The following is a 12,994-nucleotide window of genomic DNA, read 5'->3' as shown; positions in this document are numbered from 1 at the left end:
GATCTGCTTAGGATTGCTCTCTACAAGGGGGACCAGGCCTCCCACTTTACCTGGAGACCTACCAGCCTCTCTGCCCTCTGCCTGCTGCCACTCAGGAAAAAATACCTGGAAAATCAGCATTGCAGCACAACACTGAAGGTGCTACTCTACCATCAGGGCTGGCGCCACCATTGAGGCGGTGAGGCAGGCGCCGTGGGTGCTGGAGCACTCGAGGGGGCGCCAGAAGGGATGCTGGGGGGGAGGCGCGCACCACGGAGCTGGCATGGCTGGCCTGCAGCTGCTGCAGCTGGCCAGCCCTGCGCCGCCGCCGCCACACGCCCCCGGCCGGGTGCAGCAGCTGTGGGCCAGGCACGGCAGGCAGCCGGGGCGGCATGCAGAGCGCGGGCAGCCTCCGTGAGCCGCCCCAGCCACCTACCAGCCAATGGGCCTGGCTTTGCTGCGTGATGATGTCATCATGTGGGGACGTCATCACGCAGCCTGGTGGCACGCGCGCGCACTGTATGCGTGCACACATGGGGGAGGCTGCGGGCGCCAGAAACCCTGCCGCCAGTAGTGTCTACCATAGAGTTTGGGCAAATTCTAGATTTTCATACCCGCCCCTGTGACATCACGTCCAAATATTCACAGAAGTGATGTTGAGCCATCAGTGCACTGGCATTCGTCCCCTCCCCCCATCCTCGTCTCCCTTCCTCTCCTACTGGCTGCAACTCTGCTAGCTGCCTGGGATTTCAACTTGTAGAGATTGTAAACATTTTCAGGAAAAAGGCAGTTGAAGGGATGTTTACCAAACTCTACTGGTTTTATAGCCGAGGTGGTTCAAATTAAAGTGATGGGTTTTCCCCTCGTGCAGGATTAGAGAAATGTTCTCTGAACTGAATCATAGGAGCTCTAACAAATTCTAAAAATAGTGTATCCCACAGACATTGAGGCCATTTTATTCCCTTTTAATGCCAAGAAACCAAAATCCTGTTTTTCATGCTGACTGGTTTTAGAAAGCAGAGTTAGAGCTCTGTTTTGTGCTGAGTTTAGGAGGCTGTGAAGAGAATTAATAAGGTAAAGGCTGCTTTCATCGTTGTTTTGAAAAGATATCAGATAGACACAATTTTTGATTGCCTGGATTATGAGAAAAGAATTCCCTTTCCCTTCTATGAGTTCTGACAAAAGGTATAGACCTGTATCTTACAACTGAACCCCATTACTTCACGAATAAATACCAACTGGAGTTGTTCAAAGCAAGTATTTAAGTTAAATCACAGAACAGAACAGAAATTGAAGCATATAATATGCAGGCTGTGTAGTCCTCACGTGACACTAAGACTTGCTGGTATGGCTTCAAGAAAACTTAGTCACACCAAGCAGTTGGTGTGTTTAAAGCATTGGACGTGCTACAATATAACAAAATCCTAAGTATAAAAAAAATCCTACTAATATGATAATTTACACAGACTCAAACACACACACATCAGATTAAAACTCATGTAGCTGCTCTGTTGGTAAACATTATTACTGAGAATTTATCATTATCCTGCAATGGGTGAACTATTGAAATATATGTCACTGTTTTGCGTGATGATAACAAATACAAAATAATAATGCAGAAATATGGCTTGTATGGAGTTGCAAATAATTCCTCTAAACACAGTCAAGAAGACAAATAGCAATGACAAATTCAATCAAGTTAAAACATTTCAAGCACTGGGGCACAGGGTTTTTTTTATACAGCCTTTTCTTGGAAAACCTCTTTATTTGCATCTTCAACCAAAAGGAAGCCAAGCTGTTCAGGTTCAGTTTTTTTCAAGGCCAAAACACTGAAATAGAGGCACAATCAGTCTGTATCATTCCAATTCTAAAAGATCCACATTGGCGACCAAGGTTTTTTCCAGGCCCAATTCAAAGTGCTAATTTTGACACTATATCAGGGATCTCCAATCTGGATGAGCCATATTAAGTTTGTGATTTTGGCCCATAGTGATTTCAGCCAGGGCATGATTTCAGCTCATCAGAACATCTTTATTGCAAGTACAATTGATTATCACACTCCCAAAAGAGCCAGATATATACACCCAAACTACACCCCTTTTCAGTGACCCACCAATAGGAACACATGCAACTAGGATCCTTCATTTGCATGCCCTGAATACAATGGAACTTATTTACCAAACAGAAATTGGCCCGCATCCCAGAGAATCAATTGGCTGCTGCTAATTTACTACCCAATAGGATTTCAGACCTGAGGAGCCTAGCTTTACCTGAAGCTAGCCCAATATACGTTTGGAATTTTAAGAAAGGGTAGTGGGCACTGCCACAAAATGGCAGCCATGGGAGATGGGGCCAGTCACAAAGTGGTTGCCATGGAAAGCAATTACAAAATGATGGAGGCTGCTATTTCCAAATGGGCACTTCCTTCAGACCCAGGAGTGATGCCTCCTAAGGTTTTCAAAGCACTTTCTACTCCAATGAGGTATAGAAAGTTAAGACTGTTTTTTTTTCTGTGGAGATGAGGCATTTTAGGGAAGATGGAAGTAGGTGCCAGCAGGATTTTAGTCCAGTGACACCGTAGAGACCAATAAGATTTTCATAATCTTGTTGGTCAGAGCTCCTTAAGGGAGCTCTGACTCTTGAAAGCTTACACTTAAGCCAAGGAGCCTCTGGACTTCAATCCTACTGCAGACCAATGCAGCTACCCACCTATAACTAGTGAATGCCAGGAAGCCCATTGGAGAACAACATGTTTGGGGAACACTGCCATATACAGTTTGGGATCAGGGTACTTAAACAACTGCCATTCCCATATTGCCTTGCCTGGACACAGCAATCATCATCACAGACTCTCTTCTGTGTCTCTTCTATGATTGAATTGAGTGGCTACAATATAGAACTGGGAGATGTAGGTTCAAATCTTGCTAAGCCATGAAGTTCACTGAGCAACCTTGGGCTATTCTCTCTACCTCATCTTCCTCGCAGAGTTATTGTGAGGATAAATGGAAGGTGCAAGAGCCATGTATACTGCCATGAGCTCCTTGAAGCAGGGGTGGGATAAAAATGCAGATAGTACCGCGAGTATTTGTTGCCCAAGGCAATATGGCCCTTAATTGCGTGGGCGACTCAAACATATTTTCCTCAAAGTGATGCAGAGCTGCCAGATCTGGTTGAGAGGGAGGGAGGTTTCCTAGATCCTAAGCCACAGTTTAGTATAATGAGTGTTGATAAAATGTCAGTCTTAACGAGGCAGCAATTTAGTTGTGTCACTTTTCATCACAAATCTAAAACGTTCATGGTGATCTGATTTGTGAAGAATAAAATGAAGAAAAACCCGAACATCCAATTTAAAAGGCAGAAAGTCCATGCAATTATGTGGTATCCTAGTGGGATACTAGGTGGGAGAAATCCCGAACAGTGCTATATCCCAACAATCTAGGGAATTTAACCTCATGTCTTTAACCTTTGACAGGGCATCTAATTATTTCCAGATCAGATCCCAGATCACACAATGAGTAGCTTGTTCAAAATCTGTCAGTGTCTCCGTAATAGAACTATCACCTTCCTTCATAGCAGTACTTAACACTCATTTTACATCATTCTCCAGCAGCATCAATGCCCCTCCTGTATTTCCTCATGGGAAAGAAACAGGATGGGCTGAAAGGAAGCAGGATGGCGCCAACGTCTGTAGCAGGATCTTGAGCTGCAACATTCATTCACTCCTTCCAATCCCCACCCATAAGAATATAAAACAAATATCTTTGTAGATTAGACATGTATGGTACAACATCGGATTTCCAAGACTTGCAAGTCACATGCATCTGTCATTCGCAAGCAGGGCATGAAGATGACAGGACTCTAATCTGGGGAACTGGGTTTGATTCCCCACTCCTCTGCTTGAAACCAGCTGGGTGACCTTTGGTCAGTCACAACTTCTAGGAGCTCTCTCAGCCCCACCCACCTCACAGGATGATTGTTGTGGGGATAATAATAACATACTTTGTAAACCACTCTGAGTGAGTGTTAAGGGCAGTATATAAATCGATGATGATGATGATAGCATTCCTCTTATGGTTGTCCCCAATGTCAAGTTTTCATAAAACTATTGGTTTTGAAAATGAAGGTACCATTTAGAAAGTTGGCAGGGGTGGATTCGCCATTAAAGTCACCAGGGAAAGTCCCAGTGGGCTGATTGATGGGTGGCCACTCCTTACCCTCAACTCTTGGGCAGCCCAACATGAAGTGGACAGTAGTCACCATTGCTTTGAGTTAGCGACCCCCCCCCCCCTCCCAAGGAGAGAAAGGAGCTCCTCCCATCAGTAACTGGCAGCCTCTCCGTCTCTGTCCCCTGCAAGGTTGGACAGCGCTACTGCAGTCACAGAGTGGTTGGTTCTCCCTCCACACAATGTGAGCAAGTATGAGCTGGGGAGAAGCAGGCCTATTCCTTCCTTTTCTCGCCTTTGCCTAGAGGTGGTCCCTTTTCCTTCTTCCCTCTTTCCTCCATTGGAGGGGTAGAGCTGGGGGCAGATAAAGAGGAAGAGCCTTTCCATGGCTGTTTTTACTACCCAGGCCACCCCTGAGGACTAGTGTAGCATAATGGCTAAAAGAATGGGCTGGGATCTAGAAGGTCCTTGGTTCAAATCTCACCTCTACTGTGAACTCACTAAACCACCTGAAGAAAGCCTCTCAGAATCATTGCCCCATTTGCAATATGGGGATAATCAGTATAATGCCATGACGCCTAACAGGGCTGTTGTAAACACTATAAGATAATGTATAAGGTGAACTCTGAACAGGTGCTATATAAATCCTAACGATGGCTCATATTTGTGTGAAGCTTGCCATGTATAAAATGAGAAATCATGATAGAGCTCACTTGCATTTCTTGTGTGCGCCATCTGTGTACTCCAGTTTCATAATATGCCCTAGTCACTGCACATACATAAAAGGACAGTTTCATGCCTGTGATCTCATCATCTAAACGTGTTGCAGGGGCTACAGTGTCAGACTAGGACCTGGGAGAAGGAATTTTGAATTGGAAGCTTGCTGGGTGGCCGATTGTTCTCTCTCAACCTAACCTACCTCACAATATTGTTTTAAGGATAGAAACGGAGGGGTTGTAAGCCACTTTGGGTCCCTGTTGGGAAGAAAAGCAGGCTATAAATAAAAAAAAACATTATTTTAACATTTAGGATGAAATATAATTATACAATAAAGGAATTTAATTTTTGTTTGCATTGAGAATAAAGTATCACTCCAGCTGTTTGGGACCAATACTAAGCATTGCAGGAAGACAAGAATTTAGATTAAATGACTTTGAAAAGCAACTTAAAAACAAATATGCTTTATAGGGCAAATGTTACAGCTGGATTTGAAATCCAAACAGCCTTATCCTTGTTCTGAGATAATGGGGCAATCATACAGCTAACATGTTCATGTCTATGTTCAGGGCTTTTTTTCTGGGGAAAGAGGTGGTGGAACTCAGTGGGTTGCCCTCAGAGAAAATGGTCATGTGGGTGGTGGCCCCGCCCCCTAATCTCCAGACAGAGGGGAGTTTAGATTGTGCCGTGGCACGGAGGGCAATCTAAACTCCCCTCTGTCTGGAGATCAGGGGGCGGGGCCACCAGCCACATGACCATTTTCAAGAGGTTCCGGAACTCCGTTCCACCGCGTTCCAGCTGAAAAAAAGCCCTGTCTATGTTTATACATCAGCATGGACATTACAGATTTTCTTTGCATGCCATCCAATTGCTTCAGTTGAAGACCAAATGCCTTTGTTCTCAAAGGACAATACTTGATGCACTTCCTATTTAAGGAAGTCACTTCATATTAACCCCTCTTCTACAGTGCTTGATTCCAGATTGTAGACTGTATTTTTAAAGAATTGACATATGCTGGAACGTAGAATAAATTACTGCTGGGAGTCCACTGTCAAGCATAACAAAGGATAAAATCCACACACAAACAGAGATGCTCACACGCACAATTAAGCCATCCACTGTGCTCCGGGGAGAACAGGAATTTACTTGGCAGCCCTAGAATGCCTCTGAAATTCAGCATCCCAAACCATGTGTGGCAGAACTCTGTGTACTTTGTATGCTTCCAAGTTCACATCTGAGGAGACTACAATGCCCAGTTTGGCAGCTTTCAGATCCCCACTTCTCCTTGCCTCCCCCAAAACTGTGAGGAATTCTCTGCTAGTTAATAATAGTAACATGGGTTTTACATTTTTATGAGGATTTGGATTGAAAGCCGTGCGACTCCCTCATTGTTCCAGTGGTAATGGAGGCTTCAAAGAAGCCTTCCTGTAGCTTTGGCAAACCATTTTTACCAAAAGCAGCACTTCCCAACACCAGTCACCATATCAGGCAAATACCCTAAAGCTGCATATGAATTTTGCCCCATCTCTTTCAGTGATGGAACTGTGAGTGGGCAAGGAGTGGGGAAGTCAAAATTGCTTTAACTGGGAGCACAGTTTAACAAGAGGAAGGTTAAAGTGCTTTGCCAAATAGCAATAGCCCCATAGACCTGCTATTTGTCCCACTGGGGCCGCTCTATGCTGCCTCTCTCTTTGCCCCAGCTGAGCCAATAGTAGCTGCAAAATCCCTTCCAGGAAGTTAAACAGTAGAGAGAGATCAGTTCCTTATTCGTTATTCGCAAAGCCAAAGAAAAATATTGTGGGAAAACTGAAAAGCTGTAACTCCAAAATGAAGTTTGCAGGGGCACATATTATACACCTCCATATTCAGAAGACTCAGCACTCTAAGTGGACCTATACTGGGTCATCCTACAAAACCCAGATCTTGAGTAAACAGCTTCAAAATAGGATGCCCCCAGAACATTTCAACAAGAAGAAAGGAGCGGCAGCTGCAGCAGAAAAATACTTTGGATCACCCCAAATCACACAGATCTGAACTCCAGAGATTGTCCCCTACAAGAGGATACGTGCTGGTGCTGATCCAGTCTCTAGTTCTGGACCTAAGGCCTCCTATGTGGCCTGCCTGGAAAAAAATTGTATTAGGAATTGCTGTGAATAAGGAAGTGGGGAACTATAAGCCCTTTGAAACCCAAAACAATCTTTGGATCACCCCAAATCACACACCCCTGCACACCAGAGACTGTCCCCTACAAGAGGACATGTGCTGGTGCTGATCCAGTCTCTGGTTCTGGACCTAAGGCCTCCTATGTGGCCTGCCTGGAAAAAAATTGTATTAGGCATTGCTGTGAATAAGGAAGTGGGGAACTATAAGCCCTCTGAAACCCAAAACGATCTTTGGATCACCCCAAATCACACACCTCTGCACACCAGAGACTGTCTCTGGAGTTCCAGGCAGGCCACATAGGAGGCCTTAGGTCCAGAACCAGAGACTGGATCAGCACCAGCACATGTCCTCTTGTAGGGGACAGTCTCTGGAGTTCAGATCTGTGTGATTTGGGGTGATCCAAAGTTTTTTTTCTGCTTCAGCTGCCGCCCCTTTCTTCTTATTGAATTGTTCTGGGGGCATCCTATTTTGAAGCTGTTTACTCAAGATCTGGGTTTTGTAGGATGACCCGGTATAGGTCCACTTAGAGTGCTGAGTCTTCTGAATATGGAGGTGTATAATATGTGCCCCTGCAAACTTCATTTTGGAGTTTAGAGCTTTTCAGTTTTCCCACAATATTTTTCTTTGGCTTTGCGAATAAGGAATAAGGAATAAGGAACTGCGAATAAGAAACTGGGAACCAACTTCAGCTTCTAGGTTAACGATAAGTTTAAGGATTCGGACAAGTTAAATTTGTCCTGGGCTGAAAAAATACTGCTAGTCAAATCCATGATTTTACCTCTTTTCTTATTTAACTTTCGTATGCTGCCTAGTCATCTCACGGATCAAGATATCCAGTCATGGCAAAGTCTCATAAATAAATTTATCTGGGCTAACAAACGCCCTAGAATCAACTTCTCAACCATGAACCGTGTCTCCAATAGAGGTGGATTGGCTATATCTGATTTAAAACATTATTACATGGCTGCTCAATTAGCTAATATAGTGCTTTTGTTAAATCCTACAGAAAATTTAGACTGGAGCTATGCTGAAACGACACACATTTCCCCACATGACATAAAAGATATAATCTGGACAGATCATAAAAGCAGACCAGTTCAAACATTTACCAATCCTTTTCTGAAATCTACTCTAATGACTTGGGACAGGGTAAGGCAGTATCTAGCCCCCATTCCTTCTCCATTATCATCCTTCCTGGACCAATCTTGATTTCCACCTGGAAAGGATTTAATCTCATTCCAGAAATGGAAGATACTTAAGAAAAGTAGAATTATGGATATAACCAAACAAGGAGCCATCCTAAGTAAAGGGCAAATTGGAAAAGATGCAGCTGATACCTTGCCATGGTACCAATACTTGCAACTGTCACACCTTATAAACAGCCAACCAATTGCAAATGCTTTGAAACGTGAGCTAACAGACTTTGAGTTCCTGCTAAAACAAATATCATCTCAACATAAGGGACTTATAGCAAGAATTTATTCCATTTTAAACCTAAAAAAATGAACATCCACCCTTAAAATACCAAATGAAATGGAATAGGGATTGCAAGAACATACTAACGGACAACCAATGGGCCCTGATTTGGTCAGGCAGACACCTAAAAACTAAAGCAATCAATATTAAAATGTCATCTTTTAAAATAATGTTGAGATGGTACGTGACACCTAGTTCCCTCCATCACCTTAATCCTACTATAGCCCCGCTTTGTTGGAAGCAATGCGGCCAAATTGGAGATTATATTCATCTCTGGTGGACATGCCCTAAAATCCAGTCATTCTGGGACTTAATCTTGAGGTCTGTTACAGAAATCACAGGCTATGATGTACCTAAAAATCCTGAGACAATCCTGCTGGGTCTCTGGGAAGACCCAACAGTACTAACGATCAGGAGAAACTGAATACTCTTGTTATTAGCTGCAGCGAAAATGCTTCTTGTGTTATACTAGAAACAAGACAGACTTCCAAAATTGCAGCAGTGGTACCAGAAAGTGTGGGATATCTTCACCATGGAGAAAATAGCAGATTATCTTCACTCTACTGATAATCCACAGCATCATTCAACGTTCTTTACACAATGGATACCGTTTTTGAACCATCTTCATGCTACCAATAAACTGCCGAATGCAGATACGAACACTTTCAGCTTTTTGGCAATCTTATGAGTCTTCTCTAGTATTGTACCTTCTCTAACAATAATGTACTTTTCAGTGATAGCTGATCTCTTATTGACTGTTCCAAGGTTCACTGTTTATGTTTTTTGCATGTTATGTGTAAAATTTTTGTTTAAATTGTTATGTATTCCAGAAAATCAGAAAATAAAGAGTTCAAAAAAAAAAAGAACAGCAGACAGCAGGGTTTTCTGCAGTGGCTCGGGGCTTTATGTGCACCCAGATCAGGTTTTCAAACCCCCTCCCCATTGTCTGGAGTTAGCCTGGGGCTTAAAATATGGCTTCAAGTCAATACTGGTTGCCTGGCTGGAGGCTCCAACAAACAATCAAAAAGAGATGTCCTATCTATCTATCTATCTATCTATCTATCTATCTATCTATCTATCTATCTATCTATCTATCTATCTATCTATCTATCTATCTATCTATCTATCTATCTATCTATCTATCTATCTATCTATCTATCTATCTATCTATCTATCTATCTATCTATCTATCTATCTATCTATCTATCTATCATCTAAAGACAAGTGTCCTGACTGACTCATCAATGCCCAGCCCAAACCCCTGAACCTAAAAGCATGAAATTTGGGGAGAACGTTCCTTTTGTGGTGTAGAGGCTCACTAAGAAGGGATTTTAAGAAATTTGGCCCCTAAGGAGGTAAAAAGGGGTAAAATGTGTTTTCCCATAGGGATACAGCTTCCCTGTGTGGCTGGGAGGCTGCTCATCCCACTCCCCCTGCCAACTGCCAACTCAGCCGCTGTGCCCTGAGGTCATTTGCATATGTGGCCCTGATTGGTCATCATCCCAACATTCTAAACAGTACTCAGGACACATTCAATGACTCCCTGTGGAGTTCCTCAACATGCTCAACCCTCCTGACTTCCAAGCCCACAAGCTTCTCCTCAAAGTGGGGGCTCCAAAGTGGGAGAAAACCACCCATGAGGTTTATAAAGAGGTCCTTCAGTAGAAAAATAAGGTTGTACGTATTTTTCACTTTATTTCTTGCACTACAATCTTTTCCTTTTAAAAATCTCTTCAATAAATGTTACATTTTGAAATTCACTTCATCAGTTTTAGGCATCAACACCCTTCGCTTTATTCAAACACTTTTGTGAAGCTCGGGTACTATGCTAGTATACTGCAAAACCAACTCAACCCGCCCCCCCAAACTAAAAACGTTACTTACCCATAAATATTATAACTGGATTTTTAAGTAGTTAAATACCATAGCGAAGCACGGGCATCAAGCTAGTTAATATATATAATCAACCAAACAAAGGAAACTGCTCCCCCATAGATCAATTCAGTCAGTGGGTCAAAATGAAGGTGAATGCAACAATAACGGAAAGGGGCTGTGTGTGAACATTGAAGAGTGGATGAATGTGAACAAAACTTGGTGACATGTCGGTCAGAAAGCTGCACAAAGTGTGGGTATTTGGAGAGGGATTTGACTAAAGCGTCAGTAAGTGCATGGAGAGATGATTCAAGCATATAGAGGAGAACAGCAGAGCTGATTTGAAGAGCGGGAGACTGGATAAGATTGCCAACCTCCAGATGGGGCCTAGAGTTCTCCTTGAATTACAGCTGATCTTGGGGTTCAGATAGAACGTAAGTTAAATATGAGCAGCCAGTGTGATGCAGTGACAAAAAAAATTATATTGGAACAGATATTAAACACGTCTGTATGCAAGCATCTGATGGACAACATAGTGATATGCGGAAGTCAGCATGGATTTGTCCTCAATGGGTCCTGCTAGACCAACCTCATCTCCTTCTATGATCAAGTGACAGGCTTACTGGATCGTGAGAATTGATGTAGTTTATCTGGATTTCAGTAAAGCTTTTGGCAAGGTTCCTCATGATGTTCTGATGGGTAAACTAGAGGACTGTGGACTGGACTCTAGGATAGTTAGGTGGATAGGGAACTGGTTGGAGAACCGCACTCAAAGAGTAGATGTCAATGCATTTCATCTGAACGGAGGAAGGTGCCCAGTGGGGTGCCACAGGGCTCGGTCCTGGGCCTGGTACTTTTCAATATTTTTATAAATGATCTGGATGAGGGTGTGGAGGGGCTATGCATTAAATTTGGAGATGACATTGAATTGGGAGAAGCAGCAAACAAAATCAGTAGATAGGGATAGAATTCAACGAGATCGGAACACATTGGAAAAGTGGGTGGATGTGAACAAGATGCAATTTAACAAGGATAAATGCCAAGTTCTACATCTGGGTAGCAAAAATGAGGAACACACATACTGGATGGGGGATACACTTCTGGTTAGCAGTGTGCGTGAACAATATCTTGGGATTCAGATGGAACGTAAGTTAAATATGAGCAGTCAGTGTGACGAAGTGACAAAAAAGGTGAGTGCGATCTTGGGGTCTATCAACAGAGACATAACATCCAAATTGCATGATGTCATAGGGGGACATGATTGCTCTCTTTAAGTATTTGAAGGGCTGTCACTTAGAGGAGGGCAGGGAGCTGTTCCTATTGGCAGCAGAGGATAGGGTTTAAATTATGGGCCAGATGATACCAGCTGGATATTAGGAAGCACAGTAAGATGGGCTTCGGAGGGGTATAATACCACAGGCACTGACCTCCAATGACACCATTGTCTCCAAGAGAGATAATGTCACCATATGGAGTTCAGTTGTAACGGAAACAGATCTCCAGGCGGGTTGGCAACTACTGTAAAGAGGTGCTTCAGACACCCCAGTTGCCAATACCCAATACCACCATTGTCTCCAATTTAGGTAAAATAGGACATATGTTCAGCTGAAATGGAAGGAGATCTCCAGGTACGGCAATCATAATATGGAGGGTCCTCAGTGGGGTATAATTCCACAGAAGCCACACTCCAAAGCCACCATTCTGTTTGAGATAATTAATACTTGTCATTTGAAAGTCATTTGTAACTCTCGGAGTTCTCTAGGTGGGTTGGCATCAATTGTCAGGTAGTACCTATGTGGGGTATAATTCCACATAGGCCAGCCTAAGAAGCCTCCATGTCTCGGAGAATGTTAAAATCTGTCATTTGGAGATCAGTTATAATTTGTGGGGATCTCCAGGAGGGTTGGCAACAACAGTGTCATCAAGCCAGGTGGCCTTAGCATGGACCTGCCTGCTGCCAGACCTGCCACTGTCTCCCAAAGAACTCCAGGAGCAGCGGCTTCCGGTTTGGGATTCATGGAGGTCTAACGCAGCTCTTAAAGCTGAGCTGTCCGGACTGCTGTTTTGAGGGCTGGAGGGGCCGAAATCACCCGCAGCCAGCTGCTCTCAGGCGGAGAGCAGGCTTAGTATGCTCAAGAACCTCAGGGCGCGTTGATCTCGGGCGAGGGGGGGGTCCTGCGCAACAGACTCTCTCCCGTCCCTTGAGGTCCCACCCGAAGACAGGTTTTGCCAAGATCTCTGCAGTAGCTCCGGAGCCAATTCGGTTGGCATAAGACCTACATGCCCAAGCTTCAAACAGGGGCAAAGAGAACTGATGTGAATGGAAGATTGGAACAGTGACTACAACCCGAGAAATCGACTAAGAAGGTAAAGATCACTATCTCTTGAAACGGGACAGATTAACTTAACAAACGAAGTATTAAAGTCAATTTTAAAACTGCGACAGACTGAGTATAAGGAGGGGAAATCCCGGCAAGAAAAATTTTTAAAGAAGGACTAAGCATAACGAAGTTATTAAAGAAATTTGATTATTGTTTTACATACCTGCGGTGACAAAGAGATAGTGGACTGTGAGAAAGTTTCAACATTGCGAGAACTGCTGTGTGTGGCTGAGGAACAGGAAG

Source organism: Eublepharis macularius, chromosome 7, assembly GCF_028583425.1.
Source record: "Eublepharis macularius isolate TG4126 chromosome 7, MPM_Emac_v1.0, whole genome shotgun sequence".
In the NCBI taxonomy this organism is placed as follows: Eukaryota; Metazoa; Chordata; class Lepidosauria; order Squamata; family Eublepharidae; genus Eublepharis; species Eublepharis macularius.
This window is presented reverse-complemented; position numbering follows the sequence as displayed.